Below are 14,017 nucleotides of genomic sequence, written 5' to 3' on the forward strand. Positions count from 1 at the left end.
ATATTAAAATAATATATTTTTTATATTTTTTTAAATTATTTTAAAATGATACAAAACATATAAAAATTATTTTTTAATAAAAAAATTAATTTTTTAAAAATCATTGATACAATTATATTTACATACGCTCACTGAGACATGGAAAAGTTTAAGATTTCGAGCGGTATTTCGATACTTTTCTCTGCCATTTTTTGTTAAAGGGTATTTATAGGTTAACTTGTGTGTTAACAAAGATTAAATATTTTCTTAAACAATTTTATGATCGTACATCTCGCAATGACTTGGTGTATTAAAAACATTTAGGTGGTGGTCCAGTGATAAGAGTTTTGGACCAAGAGGTTTGCTCCCTTTCTGGTCTTAGGTTCGAGCCCTAGATTACTCATATGATGGCCACTGGAGGCTTACATGGTCGTTCACTTCAGGGCCCGTGGGATTAGTCGAGGTGCGCACAAGCTGGCCAGGACACCCACGTTAAACGAAAAAAAAAAATATTTAATAAATTTATCCGAGTGTTTTCCTCGTGACTTAAACCTAGAAAAAAAAAGAGAAAGAGAGAACAAACTTATTTAACCATCACGCCAACCCTTAAAAATTGTTTATATATAATTTTGAGGGGTTACTTAATTAGTCGGATTTTGAATTTGTTTTTTAATAATTACGAGTTTGAATTTTCTTAGAATTACTGGAGATTTTCATGGTCGTTAACTTCAAAACTTTTGAAATTAGTCGAGATTCGCACAAGCTGGCCCAAACACTCACATTAATAAAAAAATTATTAATATATACCTAATAATCGAACCCTTCTCATTAATTATGTAGTGTTTTGTATTTGGTAAACAATTAGATATATTTATGTGTTTATGTGTGTTTGGTATTATAATATAATATGTTTTTATTTTAAGATTATTAAAATAATTTTTTTTCATAATTTTTTATTTTTAATATTAATCAATTAAAACGATAGAATCACATCAATTTAATATTTTTTAAATTAAATATATATTTAAAATGCATTGAAATACAGTTTTAAACGCAAAAAACAGATTGTGCTTATGTCCGATAAGATACTTTTAGATTAATATCAGATGCAATTCATGATACATTATTTTCTTTTTGTATTTTGGTTTAAATTTGTTTATATTTTAATGGGTGAATGAACTATGAGCATATTATTTCAATTTGTTGACCGTTAATCAGGTGGAGTGGGCATGAAACCGATGGGGACGTTGGACCATAGGGTTTTGGTCTAAATACATGTAGTGTATATGAAGAAGCATATGTTAAACAGATTCTTTTTGGTCTAAGTGGGATGTGTATCGTCCCATTAAATCAATTTTTTTTATATAAATAATTAATGGTATTTTAAACTAATTTCTTACATCAAAATTTTTCAATGCCATAAAACAGTAGATACATTGATGTGAAGACCAATCTTTTTATAGTTCATTTGAAAGTATGGTTGTGATTATTTTTTAAAATATTTTTTATTTTTAAAAATTATTTTTAATATCAGCATATAAAAATAATTTAAAAATATTAAAAAAATATTAATTTAAATAAATAAATAAAATAAAAAAATTTAATTTTTTTTACAAACAATTTTAAAATACAAAAACAACCATTACATTAGTCCATTACATCACATCAAAAGGGGGCTATAGTACAAAAAGTTTTTTGGGCTATCCCAAAATCCTGCCCTTAATTATGGTTGGTATATTTATTATGTTGATTTTTTTAATAAGGTAAGAAAACGATTGTTTATGAGTACAATGGCTAATGGCGAAATGACTTTTTTGCTCTCCCACGAATAACGATGTTTTCTGTGTTTAGATTAAAATGCAATATATTTTTTAAAATATTTTTTTATTTAAAAATATATTAAAATAATTATTTTTTAAATTTTTTTATTTTTAATATTAGTTCATCAAAATTATTAAAAAAACTTAAAAAACACTATTTGCAATATTTTTTTAAGCTAAAAACAGTTTTGAAAATAATCTAAAAGCAAAATTATTCTCAATAATTCCTAATAGTAATCTTGTTGCATTGCCCTGTATTATTGAGAGTTTGGTATTATCCTGCAGGTACTTTTTAAAAGTTTTTTTATTTAAAAATCATTAAATTAATGTATTTTTAGATGTTTTTAGATAATTTTGATGTGATGATATAAAATATAAAAAAAATTAAAAAAATTATTTTGATGTATTTTTAATTAAAAATCACTTTTAAAAAGTAAATTGCGTCTCACTTTGCCAAAAAGCTACTACAATTTTTTATATAGAAAAAAACTATAAAACCTTATTAACACTAAATGAGAAAAAAAGATATTCATTTCAAATAGAAAAATTAAAAAATTCTAGCAATAATAAATAAGAAAAAAAAATTCTAAACTGAAAAAGAAGAAATTAAAACAATTAAATAAAATATTTGTTTTCCTAAAAATCTCATGCATTTGTATTTTTGGGTTAGAAAACACTTGTCTTTAAGTTCAAATTATTCGTGCGATAGATCCTTGTTAGTTGAAAACCATCATCCATCATGAAAATATCCAACATGATGTTCTTTAAGCACAACCTCTCTAATCGAAAAACCAATAATCTTTTGGTGTATAGGTTGCTCCATCATAAATCTCATCACTAGAATTTTTAATAACAACACATAATAGTTAACCACTAGCTAAGTAAAAAAACAATATGAATCTTTATTAGATTATAAAACCCATGATCTAAATCATTTGATCGAAAATATCAAATATATAAAAACCACAAAGTTCAATTTTCAAAAAACTTTAAATGTCAAAGGATAAAATTAAAAAAAAAATTTATTCACACAAAATGATTCAAAATAAAAAAATAACAATTAAAAACAATAAAATTAGAAAAATAATTAAAAAAATATTTCCTACAAATAGAAAAACTATAAAAATCTATTAATACTGAATAATAAAATAAAATTTCTAAATTAAAAAATTAAAAAAATATTTATTTTTCCAAAAGCTCTTATATCAATTATTAATATCAAAATATGTATTTTATAAATTAATTAAACAGATATGTATTTTCTCTCTCTTAATTATGAGTTTGTCTTCTTATTTTACAATGGAATAAATTTTGTATATTGAACTTTTATTTTTTTTTCAACACAAAAATTATTCTTATTCTACTTTTAATATTTTTTTAATAGGAAGAGTCATATGTAGTTTGGAAAAAAAAAAACGATTATGTGCTTTTTTTATAACACTAATTAAATTTTTATTTGCGTTATTAGAATAGTAAATATTTTATGAAACATTAAAATACTAAAATTTATTAACATGTAAGAACATTAATAGTGAGATGCATTTTTTATATATATAATACTGATAAGTTATTAAATGACTTAACTGGAAAATTAAAAAGTATTTTTAAATCCTCCACGGATGCCATGTAAGATTGAGGTTAAGAAATAAAAGAAAACTAGAGTAAATGTGAATCAAGTCATCTCCCTCCTTACCCCACCCCCCTCTCGTCTTCATTGCCCACCATATTTCTTCTTCTGCTTAAGCTACTTTCTCATTGCCAATGACTACAACCCAGTAATTTAGGTCAACATCTCTGACCATCCACATCAGAAATGAAAATTATAAGAGAAATCAACTTCTTCTAGTGGGGTCTAACATTTCTTGATGGATCACTTTTATATATATATATATATATATATATATATATATATATATATATACTAAAAATAAAGTTATTACACGGGTTTGATCCATGACTCAATTCAAAACTATCAATCTAAAATGATATCTTTTTAATTTTTCTAAAATAAAAATATCAAACTAAATTTTTAATTGAATTGATCCAATCTGACTAGATTAAGTTTTATTGACATAATTTGAAAATCAATTTAAACTAGGTTATAAGATATTGTTTGGGAACACGGTGCAAACGACATTCCCAATAAATTCATTTTTTTTGCTAAAATTTAATTTTTTTTATGTGTTTTGGATCGTTTTGATGTGCTGATCTCAAAAATAATTTTTTAAAAAATAAAAAAATATCATTTTAATATATTTTAACATAAAAAATATTTTAAAAAATAACTACAACTACACTTCGAAACAAACCCCGTAATGTTGAAAATGACCAAAATTTCATTATCTTATTAATAAAATGCTCCCCAGCGTGCTTGCCGACATGTCTGTGGAGGTTCATATTTTGCTCTCTAATCTTAAAAGATTTGTGTAGAAATCCTTGATAACCACGTCAGAGTTAATGACATGCTTCAAATATGTATATGTGGACTTTTAGACTTTGGTCAAGTAATTAATTCTCCATATATCTCTGTCTGCACAAGTCAAAAGATCAGGATAATGGAAGCCATCAAAATTAAGATTTTCCTTCACTCTTTTCTTTTTTAGTTTTATTAGCTGGTTAAGTTTTAATTAAACATGTAATCCACATTCTGAATAGCACACGAGATAATGACTTATTTGTGATAAATTAAAACAATGATGCCGAATTTGTATATAAGGTTTAAAATTAATCCAACACTTCCCAATATATACCTTCTTATAGCCACAACTAATTGAATGCATGTTTTCATTTTAACATATAGAGTGTTGAAGGACCATGCATTTTAAGATTTAGGGTTTATAGCAGACTCTTACACAACTTGAATTTAATAGATAATGAATAGAAGGAAAATAGAAAAAAGAAAAAACAGGTGAAAAACCCTAGAAATGATTTTTTTTTCTCACACACGAGGAGAAAGATTGCGCTCAATTTTATTTTGTCAAAATTGATATGAAAAATACATAACAAGTTGTTTTTATTTTATTTTATTTACATAGGTGTCCAGACTAATTTATACGCACCTTGATTAATCTTACATGCCCTAAAATTAATGACAATATGAGTCTCTAGTAGTCTTGAGATTTGTGAGACTCGAACTAGTAATTTTTAGAGAGTAAATCTAGAATCTGATCAATTAAATTATACTTTTTCAGAATTACATAACAAGTTGTTTGTGTAAATACACGTTGAACCATTCTATTCTAAACATAAAAAGACAAACCCTAGAATATATTAAAAACTAAAAAACAAAATCTTTCGAGTGTAGTTTGAGAAAGTTTTAGACCTTAACTGGTTATAACACATTGAATTACAATAAAACAACGTGTAAAATGAAATTTGAGTGTGATTTAATAATTAAATATAAAATTATATTCATTTGTTTTTATGAAAACAATGTTTGATGGATGTGTCTTTCTTTTGTTCTTAGACTTTTACGTAGTTTAATTATAACAAATTCATACCTGACAGCTGAGTTCCCCAAAATCTCCTGCATTAAGGACTTATCCATAAAAAGAAATGATTGAAGTATATATATATATATATATATATATATACACTATTTTCTCGGTTACAAAATGGTGTATTAATTCTTGAGAATTTCTTTATCGCGACCATGAATTCTGTAAGTAGCAAACCAAGCAAGCACCCGAGCAGCTCTTGGAAGATTACTAGATAATTACGTTTACCCTATCTGGGATACTATAGGTCGACAGAACTCCTAAAGCACCACTCCTAAGTGAGTGCTGCGATTTTACTAGTGGAAAATGCACTCCTTTTTGTAGATGACGATAAGCTCTAAGAAATATTCTATACCGACTGCACTACCTTTGCGTGCATCATCGATGACAAGATCAGCAAGAAATTATTCCAACATTTAAGCAATAATTTTAAAATCTAGCTTTCCATTTGGCAAGGATCGAGCATTTAATTCATAGAGCTCATGATTTGGACGATTGATGATCATCTCACGGATCACTAAATTAACAGTTGAAGAGGTGCGTGATTACCAACAATCCGAAGTGCAAATGTTTTGAGCAAATGGTCATATAATTATAAATTGGGGAGAAGCTAGCTGCTAGCTAGCGTCTTCTCTTTGATGATATCCTAGTCAATCGCCATTAAAGTACCCTTGTTGTTGTCAAAGGATGGAAAGCAAGAGTGCTAGCTAGTAGGGGTTCATTTTTAGCACCATTGGGCCAAAACGAGTAGTGAGATTAGCTTTGATATCACTGAAAAATGTTGGGTTGAAGTTATTTTAGGATCATTGGCCTACAGCAAAAACTACAATATATATATATATATATATATATATATATATATATATATATATATATATATATATATATTGCCCCATTTGCGTTACTGATGTGAATCATCATAATAATGATATGCTTTAGAAGAAAAAGAAAAAAAAAAAGAGCACCCATTAGTCATATTTCAACTCAAAACTTGTTGAGTTTATCCCACGTTGGTTGTGGAGATTAAGGGCCGGTGAAAGGTTTGTGAGTGTAAAGGAAATCCCCACCTTGCAAGTTGGCTTTTGAAGCGGAGATAGGCTCAAGAACACCGAACAATTGGCATCTGAGCTGATTTGCCGACAGGTTTGGACCCTACAATCAAGGCGAGTAATGGATTATCGCAGCTCCGACTCCTTTTTCAGGGGAAAATATGCTCGACACCACCTAACAAAACTTTCTTTACATTTTTTCAATCTAGCATGGCTTGCCCAACCAAGTCACAGCAGAAAACAAGGGGGGAAAATGATACGGACTTTGAACTTTAGGATCACCAAAACAATTCACGAAGCATTGATGAACTCTTCCACTACTGGTCTCCTGACTACCAGGAAGCACTCTAATAACATTACTCTGTGAATTTATGCTGTAAGTTATTGATGAAAAGATTAATCATATTGTAAAGAATTGTATCTAATTGGCCAGGGATATACCGACGTGCACAGAGGAAGATTGACCCCACCACGAAAGAATGAGAGTTAAATAATTTAAGGGAAAATTTTTCAAAATGATGGAATGTTTCTGAAGAACAACTTCCACTATCTTGGAGGTCAAAAAAATTAAATAAATGATCACTCTAGTTGAAGATGATCTAATTACAAATCATCATGGCTTAACCTACCAAATCTATTCAGAAGAGTCTGCAATTTATTTTGGGTTGAAAGGAAAGGTGATGTGAATTATCACTAAATTATATGTAATATTAATAATAATAAAAAATACACAATTCACATCAAAGGTTCATGCATGTGCATAAAAGCTGGTGGTGAATGAAGTTACATAGTAATGACATGAATCGCATTTAGTACTGGCTACTGTAAGTTGGTCATGATAGAAATATACTCTCAGGTGAAAATTGTTTGAATTTAAAATTTATTAAGATTTATATTATTTTATATTTAATATTTTTAAAATAAATAGAAATAAGAAAATTCAATCTTGTAAATTATTTGATTATTAAAATTTTAATATTATATTAAAAAATTATCTCAATCTAATAATTTAAACTATTAAATAAAATTTATATTATTTTTTATGATCCGCAACATTATATTGCTCACAAGCTGTTCATGTAAGCTTTAGGAATTTTGGATTGAGCAATGCACAATTCCACAGTATATTGTACTTCTGGCAACAAAAATACCAAGCATCCGGCAATGTTCCCCCAGCTTTTGTGGTACATAAAAGTAAATAGACGAAAAACAACATAAGAAGATAGCAGGCAAAAGAAAAATAGAATTGTGGCTGAAAATGGTTAACAACATGACAACTCTAACTCTTATTTTATTGTTGAATTTTTTTTTTAATGTAGTATGTTTTTTTAAGAGGTTTATAACTTCAATAAATCAAAAACTTATAAAAAAAATCACAATTTCAAGTCAAATAAGCAAAAACAAATAATTAAAATTGAGCTAAAAATCCTAAAATAAAAAAAAAATAACAAAATTAACTCAAATATTATTTTTTAAACCCAATTTAAAAATTTTTCAGACCTCGATCGTGTAGTTATAACACAGTCCAAGTCCTTTATAGAACCATGACTATAAAATCTTTTAGTAAAATTTAATCACAGTCTAAAATAATCAAATTGAAAGCTATGAGCTTTTGTTTATTAAGTTGTTTATCTAGTATAACTCTCAAACTCAACTCTCTCTCACTGATTAATAAATAAATATGCAAGACTTTTTGCATAATCTACGGGCAAGATTCGTTTCATTATAAGATAAATAATTTTTTTTAATATAAAAGAATTAATATGTAGGTATTATTAATGTGTTTTTTTATATTAAATAAACAATATAATTGTGAATCAAAGAATCAATGCTTACATATTATAAAATATAATAAAGATCATATGCGTCAATAAAAATATGTAACATTTCAAGTTAGTTTTTAACAAAGCAGAAAAAAAAAAAACAATGTTGCAATTGCTACAGTGAAATATTATTTTTTTTAATCTTTGTATAATAATTTCTAAAAATAAGTGTGGAGAAAAAAAAAATTACAAAAGAATAAAGATAGAAACAAAAAAATTGTGAAAAATAATTTTTTTTCCAAAAAAATTGTAAAGCAAAAAAAAAGGAAAAACTAAAAAAATATTATTAAAAATAGTAATAAATATGTCAAGTGCAAAATAATAAAAATATCAAATATAAAAAAAAAATCATGAAAAATTTTTTTTTCTTAGTAAAAAAATAAAATATTATAATTTTATCACCGTAAAAATATAGTAAAATTTTATAATTATACCATTTCCTTTTATTACATGTATAATTAGTTTTAATTCATCTCCTGATACAGGATCACTCCGAGCAGTAATTGAATAGCAATTTCCTGAAGAAGTTGGCATCTGGGTTGGACTGGAAACAGCTTCAAAATTGCTGTGCAGAATCTGTCCACGTTTCCAAGTCTTTATTCACACAAGCTTCGAAAGCAAGTCAAAACGCAGTGATGCATTAAGCTTTTTGAATTTAAGCAGGAGACTTTGACGATGCCTTTTGTCAAGTTGTGGCCTTGACAATCTACCACTACTGTCACCCTGCAGACGAGGGCCATGGAATGAGGAAACTGCATTTCAGAATCGTGTTTTCAAATGAAAGCATTCTGGTTTTTTCACGACTGTTTCTTGCACACTATCATGATTCTATCTCTAGCTAGCCTCCATGAAAACTATATCGCTGTTGATAATGCCCACATTGTTTCGCGATTTAATTTCTTTTTTCTCTTACAAACTATATATAATATGTCTGTGCATGATTCCGTAAGAGTTCTTAATTACTATTTAAATCAAGCAGTTATATCATCAGAAATATGAGGAAAAAATGACTTAAAGAAAGATAAAATTGATGCCGAAAAAGGTTATCACCGCAAGAATCCTAATTATGTGTTTTATTACTCAATAAATTTGTTTTTTTAAGCGGTTAACAACTCCATACAAATATCAAAAACTAATCTTTACAAGGTATAAAATTCAGAATTCTGAGTCAAGCAGAGAAAACGGTATAAAATCTAAAAGTAAGATAAAAATTTAAAAATAATGAAATTGATTTAAATAATATATTCTGTGCATAATTTGAGGATTTTTCAGATTTCAGCCGGCTATAATCTACCAACCCTATATATATATAACTAGGAATGTAGAATTATCTGGTAAAATTTGAGCTTAATCCGGCTATGAGATCGAATGTTATAGACTTTTCTTGATATATTTTTTATTTGGCATGAACAAATCTTTTATTAGGTTTAGTTCTGTTCTACGAGTTCATAAACAAGTTTGCTATACTTTTTGCATGATTTGCAACCGACAAATCTATAGTTAGCTTTTCAGAACTATTAGATTTTACAAATTTGGCTCCATCACAAATTAATCAATCAGCCTTTTAAGAAACAAATTAATCAATCAGCCTTTTAAGAAAAAATAATCATAATTTTAATATATAAACTTTATCAAGAATTTCAGGGGTTGTTTTATCATTTTACAGCATTATTGATCAATTATCAACTCAATTGGTAACAATCCACTCAACAAATGGAAAATTAATGCTATCAATAGAAAAATAAAAGGTGGAAAGTATAAAGTTTTCAAAATAGAGAATGTAAAGTGTAATTATATCCAAAACAGAGAACGGCATTTTAGTTAATTTATTATAAATATTACTAATAATAATAAACAAGAGCAGAGACTATCGGCATTTACTTTATAGGCCTTAATTCAACCTATAATGTTGAATAGAAAATTGAAGCCTCGAACATGATCATTCAAATAAATCCATTCCTTCCTGAATGTAAGCCAATACCCTATGCTAGCTAGTCGTCGTAGGCAGTGGTTTTCATCTAATTCATCACTGTACATCAAAAGTGGAAGACTATGACGTTAATGGTTTTAATAAAAAGCTTGGTATAGCTTGGATCGACCCGATAATCAAGAAAATATTTCTTCATTATCGTCATTGAGATCTAAATCTCATTGGAAAATAAGAGAAATAGTTTTTCTGATAGCTGTTGTAAGATGATTTGCCTTTGATTGGACTGAAAGGTCCAGCACTATAACACTGGATTGTATAGCAAAGATAAATTATATGACCTGCCTTTGATTGGACTTAAAGCCATGGATCACATACCATACCATTTTTCTTCCATCACTCTGGTATGATTTTTTGAATTTAAGGTGAACAGTTGAAGAGTTTGGTTAGATTTTTTTAATTGCGCGTGTTCCTTGAGTTGGGAAAATATCAGAATATCTGTTTGAATTATCACCCTAAAGAACATGAAAGAGATTCCTGAAATTGAAGTTGTTGGTTCGTATCAATGTCGAAGGGTCAACATGACTCAAGAGAAGGGGACATCTATGGCTATTCCCAAATCATTAGACGAGTTGAAGAAAGAAATATGGCCATATAAATGGGGTTTATAACTCAAAGTAGCCTAAGCTTTATGGCTTAAACAAGACATCCAGTACAAGGTTTCTGATCATGTTGAAATGGCTACCTTGGATGTGTGCCTGCGTCACTGTGGATGGAAGGGCCACACACAGAGAAAACTGCAGCCCATCAGGTGGCTTGTCACAAAATAGTGTGTTTTGAATTGACTCCATTATAGTTTTCAAAAACGAGAGTTTCCATGGTGCACAGTTTCTTTATAATTTAAAAGTGAAGTAAACGAGTGCAAGGCAAGTGGGCTGGGCTAGAATCGTGGGACACATGACTGATCAACCATGGAAATGACTACCTATGGAGCTCATGGCTGATGGCAAGCTCATTTATGTTCTTTCTGGGCACGGGTATAGTCTTCACGTGACAGACCAATACCTGCAGTGCTTTTCCTATTGATTATCATGTGATGATGTGAAAGCTTTCAGTTCTTCTCAAATATTGTAATAAGTGGCATCTTTTGCAATGGTGGGTTCGATTTCAGCCTATGAAAGGTGGCAAATTTCTGATACAGAACCTAGCTACTTCTTCCATGGCGCTGGAGCTCACTTGCAAGAGACAACTTGATGATATATAGAGGGACTTGTAGAGCAAGCCTATGGCCACCATGGGATTTTTTTGTGGCAAATTAATGGGTGCTGAGCCATTTTTGGCATTAACTTTGCCACTTAAACCAGCCCCATACGCTCCCAACACAACCACCCTTCACTTGCAGGCAATAACCTTGGATGCTCTAGAAATTCACTTTAATAGAAGATGATCCCACCATTAATGAAATTAATGTTGTTTTCTCCATAAAAAAGGGAGAAGAGAGTGGAATTGTGGATTCACTGTCATCCCAAGCTTTGAACATTATTTTTATGATGTGCATCGAGGAATTTACAGGTTTGATGAAGTAATAATGTTGGGGGGCTACTTTTTAATTGCCTGGAGACTTGAGAGTATGCATGCAGTGTGCCTACAGTGTGATATTGGAGGGCCATATCCTGAGAACTCTGCAACTCGTCAGGTGGCCTGTCTCCCAGTAATGTTTTGAACTGACTGCACCAGAAAGAGTGAACTAGCTAGAGACTTCATACACTGTAATGAATCATAACTCGACTGTTGAAGATTCTATTCCATGACATGCACCTAGTTTTCAATTACACAGTCCATGACTTGAATATAGTTCTTTTCCTCAATTTTAATTTTCTTCATCTAGAGAATTCTAGGTATACAAGACACTCTAAGGCAACGGATCATGAAAAAGAAAAATTATAACTTGTTAGTGTTTAATTTTATGAGGAGGAGAAGGATACGAGCCTGGGAAAGCGAAAAACTAGCACAACCCAAGAGCCAAATCCAAGGGAATGGAAGCCCATGAAACTTGTCGTAAAAGAAGAATATTAGATCACCTATCAATAACAAATTAGGGTTTTGAGAACATCCAATAATTTTCATAAAAAAAAAAACCTAGCATAATAATAAAAAAAAGACTAATCTTGGTCGCTTGGATCCATTTTGGAGCCATTCTGCGGCGTAATCCCATGAAACACAGAGATCAATTGTTTCCACGGCTGCAACCACCATCACCAGCAGCCATAACAGGAGACAGAATTGAAAATTCTGCTTCCTTGTCTACAATATCTTCTTTGGTTGAACCTCAAGACAAACAACCTTCTACACCGTACATGTTATGAAAAATGGCAGCCATTACACGATTTGTTAGAACTTCTACAGCCTCAAAGACAGAAAGATTTTATAAAAGAAGACAACACGTATTGTTATTTCTCCCTAAGACATGAAGCTGTTGGCCGGGAGGAGTAATATAAAATTATTTTTAGAAAATCACTCACGAATTAAGTTTTTTAGCTATGATAGTCTTTTGAGATGATATTATACATTTAAATTGAAGCATTATGAGTATGAGTTCAATAACTTTCACTTGACAATTTTTTATAATTAAACTTGAATTTTTATTTTTTTAATAATAATTCAGTTCATTGGTTAAATTAAATAAATAAATCAACCAATTGAAAAATGATCGACCGGTTCAGTCAGTAGAATATAATTTTTATTTAGATTATGATTTTCTTGTCTTAGTTTAATTCTTTAATTATCTAGGACTTGATGTCCTAATAAAAAAAAAAACTTGTAATTCATCATTATTAAGCAGCATACAAAGAGAGATAATAGCTAGAGAGTTTAGAGAGAAACACTTAATAAAAGTATGCTTTTCTCTTAATGTTCTTCTTATTATTGAGTTTTTGACTTTGTATTACTGTTTTTGATCTTATATCACACCTATCTTTCTTCCAACAAGTAGTATCAAAGCTTAAATTTGATTATTTAATATGGTCAATCCAAACTTCTCACTTCAATATCCTAGGTTGATAAAAAAAAAAACTATAAAACTTGGTGTATTTGAGTAAAAGCTTGGTAAGGTTCCTTAGACATATGGGAGATGGTTGAAAAGGGCTTTAAAGAGCCTATAAATGAAGCAATGTTAACTTCAGTCCAAAAGGAGACCGTGCAAAAGGCAAGAAGGAATGATCAACAAGCACCAACAATTATCCACCAATGTTTGGATGATGCCATTTTTTAGTGGACAACGCAACCACCATTAGGTAAGAATGAGAAGTTTTGCAAGAATCAAATTAAGAAACTAACAATGTGAGAAAAGTATGTTTACAAAAGCTACGTGGTGATTTTGAAAAGTTACATGTACTTGAATCAGAGAATGTTTCAGAATACTTTGCAAGTGTGTTGACTATATTCAATCAAATAAAGAGATATGAGAAGAAGATTGAAGAGACGCATGTGGTAGAGAATATCTTACGCTAACTATAAAAGAAGTTCCATTATATGATGGTCACAATAAAGGAGTTACAAAATATGAATGTTATTTCAATACAAGGTCTCATGGGAAAATTACAAGCTTATGAGAAAAGAGTCAATGAGATTCAGTAAGATATGGGTGCACAAATACTTTTTTCAACGCAATATAGTTTTGGATATTTCTAAAGAATTGAGTACGTAGACAAAGCAATGGAAAATGAGTAAGAGACAAATTTAAAAGAGGAGGTCTTGACAACTTTAACAAGTCAAACAGTTAACTGTATGAAATAAATCGGTCGACTAGTTACACTAACAATGGCAATTTGAAATCCAGGTTTGACAAATCAAAAGTTAAATGTTATAATTGTCAAAAGGTAGGTCATTATATTAGAGGTTGCTGGAGTCCAATAAAAAGGGT

This window comes from Populus alba, chromosome 1, assembly GCF_005239225.2.
Source record: "Populus alba chromosome 1, ASM523922v2, whole genome shotgun sequence".
In the NCBI taxonomy this organism is placed as follows: domain Eukaryota; kingdom Viridiplantae; phylum Streptophyta; class Magnoliopsida; order Malpighiales; family Salicaceae; genus Populus; species Populus alba.